This window comes from Pipistrellus hanaki (genome assembly GCF_964339955.1).
Source record: "Pipistrellus hanaki genome assembly, chromosome: 2".
NCBI classification, from domain to species: domain Eukaryota; kingdom Metazoa; phylum Chordata; class Mammalia; order Chiroptera; family Vespertilionidae; genus Pipistrellus; species Pipistrellus hanaki.
In genome coordinates this window covers 64,690,093-64,712,741 of record NC_140504.1, presented here as the reverse complement: position 1 = coordinate 64,712,741, position 22,649 = coordinate 64,690,093, and the positions used below count along the sequence as shown (strand labels likewise).

The window sequence follows — 22,649 nt, the reverse complement described above, 5'->3', positions numbered from 1 at the left end:
CCTTAGCCATGGATGAGATCCTAAAGATATATCAAAGTGACAGTTTGGCAGTAAGAGAGGACGTTTCTCTCTATTTAAACTGCTCTTTACAGTGGCCACTTAACCTGGCTAATCAAATGTGACTTCTATCATCAAAATTAGTAAGGCATGAAGAACCTTTATCAAATCTTTGCCCATTTGAAAAATCTGATCTCCTATGGCTATTTAAAAGCTGCCACTTGGTGTTCCCTCTGCATCCAAGATGTGTTAATCCCTGTGGAAGTTCTCTAATGTTCATGTTTGTAAAAGAGCTACTGACCTCTTGGATAATTAGTATCCCATCTCTCCTACTCTTTAACTTGCAGTTTGTAAATGATTTAGTGCTACTTTCTCTAAAGCCATATCCTTTCCCAAGTTTATCTCCTGATCTTATATAATTCTTATCAAGAAGAGGGAAATCACTGATACACACCATAGGGATAAGTTACCTAAGGCAGGGATATGCAAGCACAGTTGACATTTGAACAACACAGGTTTGAAATGTACAGGTCCCCTTTAAGGCAATTAAAATAAAAAGTAATACTGTAAATGTATATTCTTCATTTAAATATATTTTATTGATTTTGTATAGAGAGTAAGGGAGAGAGATAGAAAGCTAGAAACATCGATGAGAGAGAGTCATCAATCAGCTGCCTCTTGCACACCCCCTTCTGGGGATATGCCCGCAACCAAGGTACATGCCCTTGACCGGAATCGAACCCGGGACCCTTCAGTCCCCAAACCTACGCTCTATCCATTGAGTTGAGCCAAACCGGTCTCGGCGATGTAAATGTATATTCTCTAACAAATGTTTTTAAAATAATTTTTTAGAGAGAAGGGGGAGAGAGGGAGAGGGAGGGGGGGAGGGAGGGAGGGAGGGAGGGAGGGAGAGAGAGAGAGAGAGAGAGAGAGAGAGAGAGAGAGAGAGAGAGAGAGAGAGAGAGAGAGAGATATTTATAGGTTACCTCCTGTATGCACCCTAACCGGGATAAAACCTGCACAACTGGGAATTGAACACGCCACCTTTTGGTGTATGGGACAGTGCTCTAACCAAATAAGCTACACTGGCCAGGGCTTTCTTATGATTTTTTAAAAGAACATCTTCTTTTTCCTAGCTTACTTTAGTGTAAGAATACAGTATCATTCAAAATACATGATAAATAACTATGTTAACAGTAGGCTAGTAGTAGTTAAGTTTTTTTGGGTAAAAAGTTACATATCCCTTTAACCCTGCATTGTTTAAGGGTCAATTATACTTCCAAATTTACTTACTCTGACTTTTTGTTTTTTGTAATGCCAACTGAAGGTCATTGTTGCCAAGTCCTTAACATGGGATGCAGTGAAGGGAGAGAGACTTTATTCAGTGCAAACAGCTCAGTTATGATACATCTTGTCTTTGGAATAGCATGGTTGTAATACAGGCCAATTATGACACAGTATAGCTGTTAAAAAAGCACAGGTATGAGGTGGCCCAGATGGGGCAGCCCTGGTGTTACAGCTCAGGTGCAGTGAGACAGCTTCATGCCAGTGCTGCAGTTCAGTTGATGTTGAAGCTCCAGCTAGTGAAAAAAACTCTTCATGGAAACTGAAAGTGTGCTTTGCAGAGACTGGGGATGCAAATGAGGACTCCAAATACTTTTTGGTTGGACCAAATAGTATCATCCTGATTGGTCTGAATAAAGTTGGTCTGATTGGATGGTGAGGATGCAAATAAGGATATAACTGTGCAGCTCTGATTGGACAGGGAAAGTGTCAGTTCTTTTGCTCAAATTTGGATCCTAGGTGCTCTCTTATAAGGGTTACTCAGCAGAAGCAAGCTGGAGGCTTGGCAGACCAGCCTATGGCTTTTCATTGGAATGCAAAGTGCCTGAGGGATCTCTGTGAAAAATGGTTGCTAGATTCAGATTACGAATTTGAGCCCAATTAACCGGAAAGAGTCCGTTTTTGGCAGGTATACTCCTCTTGGGTTCAACAGTAATTAGCAAATACAACTATGCAGACCTAGATGTTGCCCTGGCTGGTGTGGTTCAGATTGTTGGAGTGTCATCCTGTGCACCAAAGAATTGCAGGTTCAATTCTCCATGAGGGCACACACCCAGGTTTCAGGTTTGAATCTCAGTCTGAGCATGTGCAGCAACTGATTGATGTTTTTTTCTCTCTCCCTCCACCCCTCTCCCTGTCTCTCTCTATATATACTAGTAAATAAATAAATAAATAAATAACCTAGATGTAGTACATCTATATATACATATATGTATGTTGGTGTTCCTTTCACTTTAAGCTTTGTTTTGTTTTTATTCCCAGGTGTGTTTTTAAATCAACCTCTAATTTTATGATAAAGTAATTCATTTTTGTAATTAGTCATCATGCAATGGTATTTGCCCTGTTTATGTCTCACTTTCTATAATTTAACTAGGAATTCCCAGCTAAATAAGCCTCACTCAGCTTATTTTTTGGTTTAGGAAAATGCAGATTTCATCTAATTGGTGAATCAATCTCTGTCTATTAGGTACGTTCATGAAGTGCAGAGTCTAGGGAATAATTTTACATTACAGACCTGCTAGTTTGGGTAATGCTGCTTCTATGGGCACTTGGAAATAAAATGCAAATTTGCCTTGGTGATTGTAGCTTGACTGACGTGTTACTAAATTCCAGCACACAACCAATTCTAAAGGCAAATTGTAACTAGTTACAAGATTTTTAAACAATGCCCAGAAGAGAAATATGCAAGTGCATAAATGTCAGTATTTGGCAGAATCTACTTAATAAGACAGTATTGAGCTTTGAAAGCATTAGATAAAAACAGTAACTTATAATATCGAATGGTGCTGGGATTTTCCAATGGTTGCTAAACCTAAGTGTACTAATTACACAGTTATCTGTACTAACTTAATAAATGAAAATACTTGGAGGAAGTGAGATTTATGATAAACAAAACTGATTTGGCTCCTCTAGAAGCTATAATGTAGGGCAATTTATTTAACTGTGTGTGTGTGTGTGTGTGTGTGTGTGTGTGTGTGTGTGTGTGTGTACATGCTGTGTCTTGTTCCTCTCATTTATAAAATTCTGACTCCTTTTAATGGTGCATGGTGTGGAACAGAACTGTATGATAGAATTATCTATGATGATGAAAATGTGTGAGATCACAGCTCGTGTGGCCTGGGTTCAAAAACCTGGAGAAAGGGCTGATGTGCAAACTGATAAAAAGACTAGACCTGAAATATAAATTTGGAAGGCATTTGGGGAGCTATAGGAGACCTAGCTTCAGTAACCAAGTTGTTGGAATCTCTGGACCCCTAGCTTTTTATTACCACAAATTTCGCTAAAGCAAAACAAATATACATATCAAAGGTAAGGTTTGGTATATAGTAGGCATTGTCAGGTTGGGGGAACTGCCTTCACTGTTCCAGTAGCAGGCAATAAAGTATGCAGATTTTCAGGTTTGGGGAAATGCTTTCAGCTATTCCAGCAGGCAATAATATGTATCTTCAGCCCTGCTGAATATAGAAGCCCATCAACCTTTGAGGACTTCTTGCATTTATTATGATATGCTGGAATTAGCTTCCAGCAGAGATGTTCTATATTTTTACTGTCTAATATGGAAGCCACTAGGCTCATGTGAATACTGAACACTTGAAATATAGCTAATGCAAATGAGTAACAGAATTTTAAATTTAATTAATTTAAATTTAAATAGCTGTATGTGGCAAATGAGTACTGTTTTTGCACCATACAGTCCTAGACAATGATATACCAGCCATACTCTCTTTCTATAGACAAGTGAGAACAACAGCTAGATTAACATGCATTGTAGAGGAGTGACCTTTAAATAATTCTATTGCAGATGTAGAACAGAATTCTATTTTCTCTTACCCCAAGGTAAAAAGTATCTAATCATTTATTTGATTAGTATAATGACTTTTATCAACTCTTTTCTTGTTTTTATTCATGATAAGAATTGATAGTACTTTATTTTTTGGTAGTTTTTCTTTACTTAGAACGCATTTATTGAGCATCTATATGTGTTAGTCACTATTTCAGTGTTAGATATGCAACAGTAAATAAGACTGAAGTTACATTAACACATAATTATACAACAATTTATTTTTTAAGTGTTTTTATTTATTTTTGAGAGAGAGGAAGGGAGAGGAAGAGAGAGAGAGAAACATATTTCTGCATGTCCCCTACTGGGGATTGAGCCCACAATGCAGGCATGTGGCCTGATCAGGAATTGAACTGTGACTTTCTGGTTTATAGATTGATGCTCAACTTCTGAGAAACACTGGCCAGGTATAATAATTGAAGTTTTGATAAAAGTAATCTATTTCAGGAAATAATTATTGGGAAAATTTAAATTTATTTTAAAAATAAATTTGAAACATAAGCTATATAAAAGCTATTAAATGTAATTCAAAATATTACTTTAAAGTTCAAAGGCTATATAATATTTTTGTATGTTTTTTCATGTAGTGGTACAATTAATAGCTAAACATATTGGAATTCTTATGGAAGTATTTATTTCTCATTAGTTAACAATGCATCAGTCCATTCATATGAACTCTCTAAATATTAAACTATTTTAGAATTAATAATAGCATAGTGAATGTCTAGGAAATTAATAACTCTCAATTACTAGATAAAAAGAGGCAACAATTCAATATTCCAATTTCTTCCACATAGGGATTTTTCTTTTTGTATGTCAGTATTTTCTAAAGACAGAGTTTAAAAGAGATGCATGCTAATTCCTGGGAAATACTGTTTAGTCAAGGGCTGCTTAGCCACAAAGTACAGAGACTTGAGTTTAAGCAAGTCTGGGGTCACTGTGCTGCCAGAGGGTGGCTGGGGTATTAGACTGCTAAGAGATGACAATAATGACTTCAAAGGGATGCTCAAACCAGAGTAGGGGAACCAGTGTCTAAGGTCAGGCCAAGAAGCTGAATTAATTCCACACAAGATCCTAATCATTGGGAGATCAGCTATTTGAATGAAGAAGGGGAAATAAATATAGTAAGAATTGAAAAGTGGACTTAGGGGAATATTCAAATGGCTATTATGTCTTCCAAAGAAGTCTTAAAATCTGACAAAGAATGATTTTCCCCCACATATGTTTGTATAGTATTAAACTCTCTATAGATTTGAATAATTGAAATTAAGCTAGTCACTGAACCTTGTAGTTCTGATGTGGAATGAAGAATTCTCATTCACTGCATTTGACTGAGCTAAATCTATTACCATTACAGGTACAACTTGCAATAAATTTATGTTTTAGCTTTTTCCACTAGCTAAGGGATCTTGGACAAAGAACTTTACTTCTCTTAGCTGCATTTCCTCACATGCAAAATGGAGTAATGGTTAGGGGAGAAGTCTTAATTCAACATCTAGCATAAAATATGTGCTTAACAATTATGGCAATGATTGTTATTTACATTTTATTATCATTACCAATGTGGGAAACCTTTGCATCTTCAGAAGATTATAAAAACATTTGCATTAGGAAGATTATGTAGGAATAATGGAAGGAGGTTTTTTTTTTTTGTGAAAAAAAATTTCATTGCATATATAAAATACTCAGACACATTTATCCAAGGTTCATCTGGGTGATAATTCACGAAGACCTTCCACACAAATATATCTAATAGGACTAAAAAATATGCAAAATTGAACTTAAAAAATCGTATTTATGCTCACACACACATAGTTGGCAGCAGAGATGACCAGCCCTCACTGCAGGCCTCATCTAACTGTCCTCTATCTATTTTATATTAAACTAGTGTCCCAGTGTATAAAATTTGTGCATGGTGAAGGGTGTCCCTCAGCCTGGCCTGTATCCTCTACAATCTGGGACCCCTCAGGGGGATGTCTGGCTGCTGGCTTAGGCCAATCTGGATCGGGCCTAAACCAGAAGCCAGACATCCCTCTAGTATTCTGGGACTGCTGGCTCCTAACCACTCACCTGCCTGCCTGCCTGATCGCTCCTAACCAGTCTGCCTGCTGGCCTGCTCGTGCCCAACTGCCCCCCCTTCCTGCCTGATCACCCCTAACTGCCTGTCCCGGCTGGACTGATTGCCTCCAACTCCCCCCCACTCCTGACAGGCTGCTCCCCTCCAACTGCCCCCCCACTGGCCTGCTTGCCCCCACCTGCCCCATCCTCCCCACCCCCCACCGGCCAGCTCACCCGCAACTGCCCTCCCTGATGGTTTGCTCGCCCAACCCAGTCCCCCCTGCTCCCCCTGCCCTCCTTTCCCGCACCCTCCACCAGCCTGCTCACCCCCAACTGCCCTCCCCTGACAGCCTGATCACCCCTAACCACCTCTGCCTTGGCCCCACTACCATGGCTTTGTCCGGAAGGATATCCGGAAGGTCTCTCTGTCTAATTAGCATATTACCCTTTTATTAGTATAGATAAATATAAATCTGTACTGGTGCTTATGAATTAGTGGTCAAATCTAATCTCCACCTATATTTTTTTTTAGGGAGGAATATCAAATATATTATATAATCATTAAAATGTTAACTCAATTTAAACCTAGGATTTAAATTTTGATTTTTTAATTTCTTTTGAATATGTCATGTTTTGCAAGCTAGGCAACAGACTCAAACTAAGGTGGCCTTGTCCCCTAGAGATCCAGGCCAAGTCTTGCAACGTATAGCAAAACGACATCATAATACACGGTGCTCACGATAGGGTTATAAACTCTAAACAAAGACCTCTTATCTATATTATTTTCTTCCTTAGGAAATAGCCAAAAGTCCAGTCGTGAAAGGCATGATATACAGAAAATCTTGACCTATAAAAGACATAATGATTCAAGTTATATGCTGGTCAACATATTTGTGAAACAAATCAGAACTGGCCAACAATTGGTGAACAGAGAAAGTTTTTACATTTTGAAAGCTTGCTCTGAGGTTTAAAAAATTCCTGGTTGCTGTTAATAAGAAAGCAAGTAAAAATCTCATAAATGCACCACACTGACATTTGATTTTGCCAAGGTCTTCCACTAGAACATGAAGTTAAGAGATGACTCTAGGGGATAAGATACTTATATATTTTCAACATAAATCACCTAGTAATAAGAAAGCTGACATACTGCCTTCTTCCCTTTGCCCCAGAACAAACTGACAGTGAGAACCATTTAAAAGAAAAAAATGCTCATCTCTAAAAAGGGTGGTGGCAGCAACACTTCCCACTACAGACCAACCTCCCATTTTCCCATACAATTAACATTGCTATTCTTCCATGATAAAGGTTCATGTAGAAAAATTTGTCACAAGCTTTTTTTTTGCCAGGTCTAGGAGATGAAAAATGGAGCATGACCTAATTAGCTATTAATAAGCTCAGTTCACCTCTTTAGGATGGGCACACAAAACCTGGCCATTGCTTTGCTAGACATCTTCAAACAGCAGACTTCCTTAGCCCTTAGCCAATTTCCACTCAATGCCTTAAAGCTGGGCTCAGTTTCATCTGACTCTTCTCAGGTCTGAGGTGGGTGCTAGTCATCAAAACCTGTAATGTCATTGGAGGAGTAACCCTGTAGCCTTTGTTTGCATGGTAAGCGATGTGCAGGTCGTAAAATCCTGGCAGGAACACCAGGATGCCAGTGATCTGTAGGGGGTGGCCCAGTCTGCCCCGCACTTCTTTGCTGATGTAGCCGTGCAGGAGGGCACCCCTGATGATGAGAGAGTCGCCAATCAAAAACAGCTATACATACAAAGATAATAATTTAATAAAAAAAATACTACCCTCACATAAAAAATAATAACAAAATTTTGTCTAGATTTGTAAGAATTGCATCTGAAAGAAAAAAGATGAGTTTTTACATATTTAAAATGACATATATAAGATGTTTAAGATAAGCTAATATTTTGTTAATAGTGCTAATAGATAGCAGATTTGTGCATATTACCTTGGGTAGGGCTAGTTAATTTTTATAAATCTTTGACAGTGGCCCTATTTTGTGTGTGTGTGTGTGTGTGTGTGTGTGTGTGTGTGTGTGTGTGTGTATGATTGTAATCTTGAAATAATTAAATATTTATTAGAGATTGAATTAACCGGAAAAACCTTTAAACTGCAAGAAATGGAGACACAGTGGATTCTCATTCTTCATGTTCATTAGTTTCTATAAAGTCACCATGAACATTGGATTAGTAAATACCAAAGTATTGCTCCCTGGGAAGTATAGGGTTAGGTTAAGATAGAGATTAGATGGAATGATTCAACTCCTTGGGTGACTGCTACCTTTGAGCAGATAAGGAAAATTTCTTCTACAATCCACCGGGAGAAGAAAATATCAGTAGCCAGGTTAAGATTTCAAATCTGCATTGGGAAAGAAGTTGACCTCACTTGGGCTATGGAAGAGCCCAGACAAAGGCTAGTTAGGTAATAATTGACATCTCCCCATTTTTGCTATCAGACAGAGTTGATTCTGCTTTTTAAATACTTTATAAATTCCATCTGGATGCCTTCAGGGTCACCCTCAAGATTCCAGTGCACCAGCTTTAGCTTGTTCAAGGGTGGCAACAAAGGCAGGTTTCCTTTATTCCTTCCCGGTTTGTGGTGTATAATTATCAGCCACGGTATTTTGTAAGAACTGCTGCTGAGTAAAGCAGGAATACCACATCTGGATTTTCTTCAGGTGACTTTGGATGTAAGCATTGAAGACGATCACTACTCTGTGAGAATCCTTCATCAGCAATGACCAGGAAGACTCAAACTTTGGGTTGGCGCCACTCCCAGAGCTCAAATTCTCATCTGTGCCTTTGTTGTTGCTGGTAGTGTGTGGGTTCTCAAGTTCCAGGATCCCCCTTCTTGGGTTGGGTTGTAGTCGGTGATGCCAGAATATTCTGTCAGGAGGTTGGGGCCAAAACAGTTTTTCCACTCTGGCAAGGCCCCACACAAAGGACCCAGGCCTCAAGCAACCCGGCCATGGACAGCAGGCTCACTGGACCCCACTCCAGCTCCGGGGGCATGCGCCTGTACACCTGGTGTCTTCCTTTGTGCAGTCCATGGCGTCAACTCTGTAAATGTCCCATAGGTGGTTTACTGCTCCTTAATTACCAAGACCAATAATTAACCATATATGTTATACTACTTATTACAATTTATAAGTATGGTAACAGCTTTATTCCAAATGCAATTAGGAAATCAAGAGATTGGAGCTTAACATCTTCTTTCATGGATCATGAGATTTAAACTAATTCCTAGCATGTGGGTGCTTAAACAAATTCATATTCTTGCATTTGGTAAAAAATTTTCCAATAAAAATGTATATTTAAAAATGTGTGAGTTTTTAGTTGAGTGTGCAAAAGTAAATATGTCATTCCTTGGATCAGCTTTTTTTAGGGTGTTGAATAGGACTTTGTATGTGTTTAGATTGTATTCAGCCAAATGTAAAATTGTCTTTGAAGCTCATGTTGAAACTCCTAAGTGCAATATTTATTGCTTTTCAAGACTTTAAATTTATATGCGATATACTGTTATGAAACCTTATTTGATATTCAAATGTTCACTTTATATCTTCCACTCCCCCTGAGGACTGTTTTTATTATCAAGACACACTTTCTGCCCTAACCGGTTTGGCTTAGTGGATAAGGCCTGTGGACTGAAGGGTCCCGGGTTGGATTCCGGTCAAGGGCACATGCCTGGGTTGTGGAATCAATCCCCAGCTGGGGGCATGCAGGAGGCAGCTGATCAATGGTTCTATCTCATCATTGATGTTCCTATCTCTCCCTCTTCCTTCCTCTCTTAAATCAATAAAAATATAAAAAACACACACACACTTTCTATGTCATTTTCGTTATTACCAGTAATACCACTAGTGGCAATATACTTTAACACTGGTAAATAAGCATTGTTGGGGAAGTTGTTTATGATCCTAGAAATATAATACTTAAAAAATATATTTTTGAAGTGTTTTATTCAGACTTCATTATGTAGCAAGCTTCAATTAAAAAAAGGATAAAGGATCCCTAGCCAGTTTTGCTCAGTGGATAGAGCATCATTCTGCGGACTGAAGGGTCCTAGGTTCAATTCTGGTCAAGGGCATATGTCAGGGTGTGGCCCCAATCCCCAGTAGGGGGCATGCAGGAGGCAGCTGATCAGTGATTCTTTCTCATTATTGATGTTTCTCTCTCCATCTCCCTTCTTCTCTAAAGTCAATAAAAATATGTTTTCAAAAAAAGGATAAAGGAAAATCAAGTAGAGAAGCAACAAAAGGCAACAAAACAGTGAGCTGTTGTACATTTGGGTGATATAAATTTATGTAAATCTCAAAAGTGTGAGAAAAAACAACAATCCAGCTCCCCATGGTGAAATAAACAAGGTGGGAATCTCCTCTTCCCAAATTGTATTTTAATGTGTTTCTATTTTTCTTCTAGTCTTTTTGTAAAGTGGTGGATAGTAATTAATTTATTTGGCATTTATCATGCCAATGTTACTTCATGCATATCTAATATACCTTAATTGGAATTGGGAGGAATTTTTTGATATAATGGACTAACTCTAATGCAGTATTTATTGAGAGAATGTAAATGTTTTCACATGATTCACACTGCAGTTTACTAATTGATGTATTCTTACTCTAGGATTTAAAGAGTGATATTGGAATTTATACTAAATGAAATACCAATAGTTTAAAAATTGGTTAATATTTATGTTGGTGCTTAATGCATCCTTCTTATATATAAGGACAAATTACCCAGCAACCAGGTTTCTTTCTGAACTATATTTCTATTTTGCATTTTGTAGATTGGAAATCTTACAAGTTTGAACTGGATTTCTGTTAGTTGAACTAGCCTCAGGTCTGGAGAGTCAGTTTATGAGAATTCAGTCCTAGTATGTGGACACTTAAACAAATTCACATATAAAAGAAACTAGAACCCCCATTTTTGAGTGATTGTGATATAAAGCTTGGTAAATTCAATGTTTTTTTACTGCCTGTGGTGTACATAATTACTCTATGTGATTTCTATGAGTTAACTCCATTTTTCATGCTTGGGAAAAGTTGTTTAAAACTCATGTTCCCATAGCCATGTTTCTAGACTATTATATTTTTACCTCTAGTATTTCTAATAAAAATTCTCTCTCTCTCTCTCTCTCTCTCTCTCTCTCTCTTTTAACAAAAAGGCATTCTGATCACTTAAATGGGTTTTAAATATGAGTGCAGAATCAGTTTAAAATCAAGAGTTATCCTCTGAACATTATAGGCAATTGTCAGACAGTCAGAAGGACCTATTTTTTTTTTTAAATAAATCTTTATTATTCAGATTATTACAATTATTTCTCCTTTCCCCCCCACATAGCTCCCCTCCACCTGGTCCCCACTCCACTCTCTGCTCTTACCGCGCCCCCCCCCCCCCCACTGTCCTCATCCATAGTATATGACTGGACAAAAATCATATACATATGGACCTATGTTTTATTTTATTTTATTACATATTTTATCCTCACCCAAGGATATGTTTATTTACATATAAAGTGAAAAGTGGGGGCGGGGGAGAGAAAAAGAACTTGATGTGAGATAGAAACATCAGTCAGTTGCCTCCCACACTGTGACCTGACCTGGGATTGAACCTGCAGCCTTTCGGTGTACAGAAAAACACTCCAACCAACTGAGCCACTCAGTCAGGGCTGAACCTACACTTTACATTTCAGCACCTATTACTCAGAGAAGACAAATATATTTATAGACTACCTAAATTAAAAACAAAACAGAACAAAAATGTCCTTTTATTATTGGGAAAATATACTTTTTACTTTTTGCCATTAATTTATTTTTTTTTTTGCCATTAATTTAGAATTGGAGGTTCAATTCAAAGACAGAGACTAAACCATGTGGTCCTTTCTGAGTAAACTACTCCTGGCACAAGTGTTCCCTTCTCTCCAACCCCAACTTGGCAGACTTAACCACGTCCATTGCTGGTCTCAAAGGACAATAAGATGTCATGTCCTTTAAGTAATGAAATTCACAGTAGCAGTAGCTACCACTTATTGAGCTGTTATTAATGCCAGAAACTTTCCTAAGTCTTTTCATATATGATCTCTCCCTCCATTACCCCATCCTTCTGATTCCACATAGAATAAATCTAAAAGGTTTACTAACGGGATATTCTCTTTTGAAGCATCTTGACAACTACACAGTTTAATAATGTTGGAATTTGAGGGGTGTGGGGGCGGAACACAGTTGAACTATCAGCATGCAGCTGCCTGTCAGACTTACAATAAAAATGCAAATGTGAATATTTAAATACCTTTTGCTACAGCACAGCAAAAGGGAGAGAGACAGTTCAATAAAGTACACTGCAGGAACCGGGGTGACAAATGCCTTTTCAATTTTCTGGAAGTTGCATAGAGTAAAACATACTACAGTAAATTAGGCTTTCTACTGTAACAGGTTTGTTTTTTCATTTAGGAAAGGAAAAAGATCAAACTCCAAATCGCTTCCCATTTCATCTTCTCTGACAGCTTTAACTGAAGTGAAGTAGTTTCCTGATTATTACCTTTAGTCATAATGATATTTCTCTCGCACTTCTCCGACATGTATGACACATCCTTTGCTGTTGTCAATGTATCATAGCGTTTCCCCTCTGTAATATTTAGCTTGCTTTGTTCTAAACCAGCTGTATCAAGTAGATATAATTTTTGGATGTTATTTTTTCTAGCATCACAACCTGCCATTTGAGTAGAAACGCCTGGATAAACAAAATTTAATTTTCTGATGTGTTTATTCTTAGACTTTGTGGAAATTCAGATTTACGTTTTCTTTCATTTGTCACTGAGTTCTGTGCTGACAAGATAAGTGGTCCTTTCTGGGAGCTGGAGTTTATCTAGACCACAGGAGCTCCGTGTTTGTAAAAACTGATATAAGAAAATCCACACAAACACACACAAAAGTAAAAAGACAGTTTTCAAAAGCAATCTCTTCTCAATGGATTTGCCAGGGGATTGCTTCCAAAGGCCAGTTCTAACAGTACACACGCTTATTTCACACATTATTAACTATTTGTCAAAGAAAACAGGGCAGAGAAAATTAAGCAATTAGGAATCCATTGCCAATTATAGGGAGTAATTACACATGAGGACACAATTATTTCAAATTATAGTGGAAATCAACATGAAAACAAGATTACCATGCCTAAAGGCAGAGCAGTCAGCTGGAGAACATGACTTTCTTGATATTGAATCACCTGCTATCTTGAGCTGGGCTCTGTTCAAAGGCCTCAAGACAAATCTTTGATTTTAAGTAAGGTGACCAGACGTCCCGCTTTTGGGATGTCTTTCCAAAAATCGGGACTTTTTTTTAAAACGCCGCGGGACAAATTGTTAAAAATTGGGACTGTCCCGCCAAAAGCAGGATGACTGGTCACCTTAAAAGGGAGTTTTAGTCTGGTGAGAAGGACCAAATTCATGAGTGCTGACTCTCACTCAGGAGAAAGTGAACTGGTCTGGAAATGAAATTTTTGATTAATCAGAAAAATCTTTCAGAAAATGTTTTTGATTTGTGGTGGGATGATTGAAGGAAAATACCCGCAACCTGACTGAGCTAGCTGACAGCTTAGGTGAGAAAAGCATGCAATTTGGCATCTTGAAGTTTGATTTCTCTCTTCACTAGTCATATAAACCTGGAAGATAGTATTTAATTTATCTTAGTTTTACTTTCCTTGCTTCAAACAAGACTAATATCTTTATCTACTTCATAGCACTGTTGGGGGAATCAAGTGAGATATCATTCAAAAGAATTTAACATAGTCCTCAACACAGATTCTCTGATTGAGAATTTGGCAGTATTCTCAAACTGCTCATGTATAGTGTCAAGCCCCTCGATGCATGTCTGCCTCTGAACTGCAGCACCTGGTCCAGGTTAGTGGGGAATCAGCCTGAAGGGGGAAGTTAGGCAGACCCTGGAGAGAGGCAGGTGAAGGGTGTTTGAGAACACGATTGACATTAATAAAAGCAGCTGTGAGTTGAGGCTGCTAGAGTCACTACATCTGCAAGACTGGAAATATGTAAAACTTAAGCAACAAATGGAGGAAAAAGGATAAAGCCAAGATTAACACGAAAAAGGATCTGAATACAGAGAGAGGTAGAAAACTCCTCTGATGAAGGGTAATTAAAAAACAATTTAAATTCTTTATTGTTTAAAGCAGTGTTTCCCAAACTTCTCTCATGATGAGAATCACCTGGTGGAGTTGTTAAAACACAGATTCCTGAATCCCAACTAAGAAGCGTTAAACTAGAATTTTTGAGAACATATAGGTAAAATTGCATACCTAACTTAGTGCTCTGTATATAACATCTGTCTTAGAGCACTAGTTAAGTATACAATTTTACCTATATGTTCCCAAAAATTCTAGTTTAGCGCTTCTTAGTTGGGATTCAGGAATCTGTGTTTTAACAACTCCACCAGGTGATTCTCATCATGAGAGAAGTTTGGGAAACACTGGTTTAAAGTATTACATGAGTCTCCTTTCCCCCCTATTGACCTCCCCTGTCCTAGCACATGCCCTTACCCCTACTGTCTGTGTCCATGGGTTACGCTCATATACATGCATACAAGGCCTTTGGTTGATCTCTTACCTTCCCCTCCCCTGCCTTCCTCTGAGGTTGGAAGGTCTGTTCAATGCTTCTATGTCTCCAGATCTAGGTAATTTCTTGAGAACAGACATCAGTGTTCTGTGATTTAAGAATTGGTTTGTAATAACTTAATGAAGGCACAAATTAGGAAATCTCCATGTCAGAGGAGTGGGAAAACTCAGAGCTTCGAGAAATACCCCTTCATCGTCACTGGTAATAAGAAGGTCCCAAAGTAAACTAATTTATGGGATGATTTTCACACTTCTGGGTTTCTATAAAAAACGAACAACAGGATTATATCGGGCGTTTCCCTGCTTCAGAAGGTCCTTGGTGAAAAGAGCCAACTAACAAAGGAAGATCTCACGTGCCCAGGTGCTCTTCCCTTGGTCGTGACAAAACTTTTTCTTAAAATGGAAAAAAATATATATTTCTTTCTTTACTAAGTGCTCAGCCACTGTCAGAAAATGACAGCTTTTCATCCATGAATAATCTAATAGTTTATTAGAAGTAGTTACTTACATATGAGTGGACACCTGGCTTCCCTTATACAGTATTAACTTTTCTTGAGTATTCACTTTAGACACGGATTTGATACTAGAGGAATGGGTGGTAGCAACAGGTCAAATTTGTATGTATCAAATCAGATTTATTTCTGAAAATCCCCAGTTCCACAGAATCAGAAAATGGTAGGACTGAAGGGCAGAGTGAAAGGTCACCTACTCTATCCCTCTGCCTCTGTGCAGTCCATGGAGTGACCCAAGTGTAATACACATGTTAATTGCACTTATTCTGCTGTGCTTGGTAGCGTGCCATTTTCTGACTCTGTCCCTCAGCCGCAAATTCTATAGCCTGACATTTGTTGCACTGATAACATTGATAATTGCTGCCATAATGTCATCTTATAAAACATGATCTGATTTTGTGATTGAAATAGCAGATGCTACTGTTATTTGATTTCTTTCTAAAAAACAAAAACAAAACCACTACCCCCCCAAAAAAACACACAAAAAGAAACAACACACCAAAAAACAAACAAACAAAAAAACCCCTGAAAAAAACCCCACACTAAAATACTTGGCTTTTGTCTAATCCTTTCTGCTTTGGTTTTCCTAAAATTCTGAGGTCGACTTTCTAGTCAAAGGTGAGTGTAACCCGTGAATATATAAACAACTCTCGAAGACTGGGTAGGAAACAAGAACTCTGGACTTTCGGACCTCATAGCATCCTTTTTGGATTCCTTTCAATAAAAAGCATTTTGTTTTGTTTTTGTTAATTCTCACCCTAGGATATTATTTCCATTGATTTTTAGAGAGACTGCAAGGGAGGGGTAGAGAGAGAGAGACACATTGACTGGTTTGCCTCCCTCTCAGGCTCATACGAGATCTGGAGATTGAGCCTGCAACTGAGGCATGTGCCCTTGACCAGGATGGAAACCAGGACCCTTCAGCATAATTCCTCCAAATTTGTTCTTCTTTGTCAAGATTGTTATAGCTAACCGGGGTCTTTTGTGGTTCCATATAAATTTATAGAATATTTGTTCTAGTTCTATGAAATATACAATTGATACCTTTTTATAAATATTTAAAAAATTTATTTCAGAGAAAAGAAGGTAGAAGGAGAGAGAGATAGAAACATCAAGGATGAGAGAGAATCATCAATCAGCTGCCTCCTGCTCAACCCACTCTGGAAAGCAAGCTCACAACCTGTGCATGTTCCCTGACCAGGAATCAAACTATGACCTCCTGGTTCATAGGTGGATGCTCAAACCCATGCTGGCTGGGCAAACCTGCACTTTTTTTGGTGTACAAGATGATGCTTCAACAAACAGTCATAATGTTTTCTTAAAATGCTTTGAATTTCTTTGATTTTATTTATTTATTTGGCTATATATATATATATATATATATATAATTATTTATTTATTTTTATTTTTTTAAAATTAAATTGAATTTCACAGAGAGGAAGAAGAGGAATAGAGAGAAATAGAGAGGAATAGAGAGTCAGAAAAATTGATGAGAGAGAAACATAGACCAGCTGCCTTCTACACACCCCCCACTGGAGATGTGCCCACAACCAAGGTATATGCCCTTGACCGGAATCGAACCTGGGACCCTTCAGTCCACAGGCCGATGCTCTATCCACTGAGCCAAACCAGTTTCGGCATTTTTCAGTTTCTTTGTTTTTTGTTTTAATAATTGATTTTTAGTTTCAAACCATTATGGTCAAAGAAGATGTTTGATATGATTTCAATCTTAAATTTACTGAGACTTGTTTTGTGTCTTAACATGTGTTCCATCCTAGAATATGTGCCATGTTCACCTGGGAAGGATATATATTCTACTGTGTTGGGATAAAGTGATCTGAGGATATCAATTAAATCCAGCAGATCTAGTGTGCCATTTAAGGGTAGAGTGTCATTTCACAGCCAGATGGTAGGTAGGCACCTATTCCTGACTCTGGTGCTCTCAGCTGGAGAGCCTGGATTGGGGTTGAGATGCCTCATTTTTCAGGGGAACACCCCTCAGCTGATATATCCCTCTGGATCTCAGCCACCACCTACAGGAGTGGTGCCAGCCCTTTTGGTATCTCTGCCCTTCCTACCAGTGTCAATGTGACTTTTTCTGTAAGTTCTTGGTTATAAGAATTTGCCTCAGCTAGTCTTATTTTGGTTATTCAGGATGAGTGTTTGGTACATCTTTCTTAGAACTTTCTACACAGTGTGATACAGATAGCAGGTGCATGAATAAATGAATAAAGTCACAGATCTCTGCCTCAATCTGTCAGTGGGTGAGTAAAAAATCTCATTAGGCTGTGATCTTGTCTGGTCCATTAATTCATACCATCTTATTTCACCAGCACCTGGCACCTGCAATAAAGGTACTCCTCTAGCTTTATCAGAGTTCTTAGAAGGAACTCTACTAAAGCTCATCCTTAAGTTCTTGCTTTAGTTTTTGGAACATCGTTCCTATGGATCTTTTCTGCCCTAGAGTTAAGAAAGTATCCATTGATGGACTAGAAAAGCAAGAAGCATTCTCTTAGTGGTATATAACACTAGGTATGTGCTCCTTGCATCTTGCCTAATGTACACAATTGAAAGTAATGAATAATAATAGTAATAGGAATTGAGAGAAAGCTAGTCACAAAATCAATAGCAATAACTGACAAATATTATAATACAGTAGTATAATTTTATATTTATCCTTTTTTAACTAAAGGATTTACTCTTTCAGAGTTGAGTATTATCTTTTTTAAAATTGTTGAAATGACCCTCACAGTTTCTGCAGTACAAATCCCACTTTGAAAGGTGCAGCATTCTTTTTTTTAATTTTCTTTTTTTTAAAAAAAATCTTTATTGTTCATATTACAGATATTCCTCTTTTCCCCCACCCCTCTCCGTTGCTCCCATCCACCAGGTTCCCCCCCAACCCTCTGCCCTTTCCCACCCATCATTGTCCTCATCCATAGGTGCAGTTTATGTTCAGTCTCTTCCCACATCCCCATCTCCCCTTTCCCCCAAGAATCATCAGTTCACTCCCCTTCCATACCTTTGATTCTATTATATTCACCAGTTAATATTGTTCATCAGATTTAAAAAAAATTTTTTTTTTGGTTTTTAGATTCAATTGTTGATAGTTATGCATTTGTTGTTCATAGTTTTTATCTTTATTTACTTTCTCTTCCAAAAGAACCCCCTTCAGCAATTCATATAATTCTGGTTTGGTGGTGATTAACTCCTTTAGCTTTTTTTTATTGGTGAAGTTCTTTATCTGGCCTTCGATTCTGAGTGATAGCTTTGCTGGGTAGATTATTTTTGGCTGTAGGTTCTTACTATTCATCACCTTGAATATTTCTTGCCTTTCCCATCTGGCCTGCATGGTTTCTGTTGAGAAATCAGCTGACAATCATATAGGTGCTCCTTTATAGGTAACTACCTGCTTTTCTCTTGCTGCTTTTAATATTCTCTCTTTGTCTTTTGCTCTTGGAATTTTTTAAAAAAATATATTTTATTGATTTTGTACAGAGAGGAAGGGAGAGAGATAGAGAGTTAGAAACATCGATGAGAGAGAGTCATCAATCAGCTGCCTCCTGCACACCCCCCTCTGGGGATATGCCCGCAACCAAAGTACAAGCCCTTGACCGGAAGCGAACCCGGGTCCCCTCAGTCCCCAAGCCGACGCTCTATCCATTGAGCCAAACCGGTTTCGGCTGCTCTTGGAATTTTAATTATGATGTGTCTAAGTGTGGTCCTCTTTGGATTCCTTTTGTTTGGGGTTCTGTGCACTTCCTAGACTTGTAAGTCTAATTCTTTTACCAGGTGGGGGAAGTTTTCTGTCACTATTTCTTTCAGTATGTTTTCGATATCTTGCTCTCTCTCATCTTCTGGGACCCCCATAATTCTGATGTTGTTTCCCTTGAAGTTGTCCCAGAGGTTTCTTACAATATTTTCAACTTTCTGGATTCTCTTGCCTTCTTGCTTCTGAGGAGGAGTGTCTTCAGGCTCTTTATGTTCTAAATCTTTGAATTGATTCTTGCGATCTTCCATTCTGTTTTTAGGACTCTGTATAATATTTTTTATTTCAGACAATGTATTCTTTATTTCTTGTTGATCCCTTATTATTTCTTGTTGATCCCTTATTATTTCTAATTGATCCCTTTTCATATCCTCATAGGTCTCAATTATTTTATCGGCCTTTTCTAGGAAATTCTTGAAAAACCTTATAAGTGTGGTTTTGAACTCTATATCTAGTCTCTTCTTTTCCTCCATTTCTTTTGTTTTGATCTATTTCCTTGTCTCAGCATTTTCACAGCTTCCCTGAATTGGTAGGGTGGCTTTGTGTGCTAAGGTATCCTATATGGTTCAATGAGTCAGCCTCCCAGTTACCTGAGGTGGACAGTCTTGGTGTAGCCCTTTGTGGGCTGTGTGCAGTCTTGTTGTTAAGCCTTGCTTGTTGTTGGTATCACTGGGAAGCGTTGATCTCCAAGCCAATTGGCTATGAGGATTAGAAGTGTCTCAGCTAGGAGGGTTTCTGTATTCCGCTTGAATGGGGCGGAGTCTCGGGGTTGCACAGACAAGCTTTGTTGCATCCCGCACAATTGGTTGCAGACAAGCTTTAGATTCCTGCCTGCCCCTCCCTAGGAAAGTCCTATTGGCAGCGAATGAGGAAGCTAGCCACTGGAAGGGCTTCTGTGCTCTGCTTGGAGGGGGTGGAGTCTTCCGTGGTGCAGACAAGCTTTATTCAGCCCCTCCCTACGAGGGTCTGGTTTCTGAGTCCCACAGTAATGGCCGCTGGTTTCACACATTTCCAGGAGATCTCTACCCACTGCCTGACAGTCTGGCCTCTCCCTGTCTGGGGCCGTCTATCAGCGCAATAGGGTGGTTCTGTTTTTCTTCCGAATAAGAAAGCCAGCCACGCATTAGCTGTCAGCCCTCTCCGCGCGCATGGAGTAAGCGGTAGCAAACTCGGCCCGCCCTCTCCACGCTCCACAAACAAGCTGGCAGCGAACTCTGCAGCCGCCTTTTCATGCGCACAGTTCTCTGCACCTTCACAGTTCCTAAGGTTCAGCGTGCTTTCTTTCTCCTACCCAGATGGTAGAGCCTCCTCTCAGCCAGTTGTCTGGCGCTTCAGGGTGATGTTTCCCCTGTTTTTCAGTTTTAAATTCAAATTTGTGTGGTAGGCTGCATTCAGGTGTCTATCCTATGCCACCATCTTGGTTTCTCCACAATGCAGCATTTTTAGGTCCTATATGGTTCAATGAGTCATACTTAAATTATGTCATATTTAAATAATGTTAAGTAGCCCTGGATTTGACATGTTGAATTTCTGCATCATCTTATTAATCAAAACAGCCATCTGGCATCAACAAGACTTTCAAAATTCTACAAGGACTTAATGGATTAAATCAAGGTAACTGTAGAGGTTTATAGCTCTGTGTTGTACATTTTCATCTCATTCCTAAGTCTGTTTTGTGGAAAAAGGTAATGCCTGCTGGATTTACTTCTGACTTTAGTGTCCATGTTTGTTGAGTTGGAGGCACTGAGTTATTCTGATCTGACAAATAGTTCTAGTTTAAAGGATTTTCTAGCTGTAAGGATTTTTATTAAAAATAGAACAAAGCAGATATCACAGTAAAAGCTTTCTTTTCCCCCTAATAGTTGTCTTGTGAAATAGAAAATTTTGTATCTTTGGACAAAACTAGTGAGTCATAGCTCTCTAGGTTAGGTGGAACTCCTGATAATAGAGAAAGATCAATCATCCCAAACAATGGGATGACAAAGGTAAGATCCAAGTAGAGTCTAGGGAATAAATTATTTTGGATTTCTGAATTGCAGCATGAAGTAGACAGACTGTGCAGTATTTATAATTACCCCAAAGTACCCAAGATATATTTATAGAAAACCTCTCTTCTTTTCCCGGAATAACAAAATATTGTATATGATGGATGCAAAAATCATCTTATTATTATTACTAGAGGCCTGTTGCAGGAAGATTCCTGCAATAGGGCTTCCTGCTGCAGTCACTGCCCTGCCTGCTTCCCTCCCTTCGCCCCCAGCCCACCTGCTTGCTTCTCTGCAACTTCACTCCCTTCTGCAGCACTTGGCTTCTTTCTATACTGTCTTCAGTTTTTGGTCTGGCCTGGACATGCAAATTAACTGCCATCTTGATTGGGTTAATTTGCATACTTGCCCTGATTGTCTGGGTGGGTGTGGATTGTGGGCATAGTGAAGGTACATTCAATTTGCATGTTTCTCTTTTATTAGATAGGATTATTATTATTATTATTATTATTAGTTGTTGTTGATTTTAGAGAAGAAGGGAGGGAGCTAGAGAGAGAAACATAAATGACACAGAGACATTGATCGGCTATTTCCTGCATGCCCCCTACAGGGGATCAAGCCCGGAAACCCGGGCGTGTGCCCTGACTGAGAATCTAATTAGGGACTCTTGGTTCATGGGTCAACACTAAACCACTGAGCCTCATGGGCCAGGTGACGAATCATTTAAAAGAAATGCTACAAAAACTTTCTAGAAGAATGCAAAGTTAGCAATAAGTCAGAAGATGGAGTAATATTCTCACTGCATATTTTGTATCCTAAATGTCATAGAAGTTTGAATCTCTGCTTTTCCTAAAATCATCCCAAACTCACTGGGCTCATACCTCTCAGGATAAAAATGATTTTGGATTTCTATTAAGGTCTGATCAATGGAAGTTAAAAGAAAAACAGGAAAAAAATTCCCCTGTTTCAAGATTCATTCTTATACAACCTTAATTACACTAATAAATCAAGACTCTTAGGCCAATAACAAATTAACTTAATAATTGCTTTAATTTGCTAAGCAATTTAAATGTGTCCCTATCCATAAACTTTACAAAGAGGGTAAGTTTTATTTAAGAGCCTGATTAGTGTAATTTGTTTTCAAGTATCAACACTCCAATATATCACACTTTACAATGTAATCAAAAGATCATTTATGTTCAATGCTTCATCATTCCTAAATGGTTTTCATTCTGAGCATACTGGTGTCTGCAATATACTATTTTTGGGAGGGGAAAAAACCCTTCCATTTAACAAATATATTTCCCTATATTTAAGTTTTAGTTATCACTTTAGTACTTACAAAGCACTTAACATACACAGAATTCGTTCACTGATTCTATGTTAGGGTTTATTCAACATTTTATACAAAGAGCTTTTTTTCAAGGTCACATGGCCAGGAAGTGAAAGATTCAGGAAGTAAACAACACATTTTCTGACTCCTGGTTCTTTCAAAATGTATTATTTTTGGTAAAGATTCTAGAGTTTTGTGCATGAATTTAACAGCAAAGGACTTCTTTTTGAATCATATTCTGCATTTCTTCCATCTCTTTTGGGTATTAAAAATTCAGTAGGCATCTCCTGATTAGAGTAAAGCAGGTATAGCTTTGAAAGGACTCAATAGATTTTGAGAAATGCAGATTGCTCTTTGTGACAAAGAAAACTGTTTGTAATGTAAACAACTAACAGTTTTCTCTTTTTGATCAGCATGGGAAGTGAAGACGTGGATAGTTTTGCCAAGTAGTA

At 38.4% G+C, this 22,649-nt stretch overlaps 2 long non-coding RNA genes and 1 pseudogene across 3 annotated transcripts in view; 1 reads left to right on the top strand and 2 right to left on the bottom strand.

Annotated features, from left to right (window-relative positions):
• Positions 1 to 22,649, top strand: part of LOC311617601 — a 1,043,820-nt gene that overhangs the window by 52,849 nt on the left and 968,322 nt on the right. The window lies entirely within an intron of this gene.
• The window catches only part of LOC311617602, a 146,662-nt gene that overhangs the window by 52,888 nt on the left and 71,125 nt on the right, over positions 1 to 22,649 (bottom strand). The window lies entirely within an intron of this gene.
• On the bottom strand, positions 8,392 to 8,985 carry LOC311617379 (intraflagellar transport protein 22 homolog; annotated as a pseudogene). The gene has a single exon. The product of its transcript is annotated as an intraflagellar transport protein 22 homolog (transcript).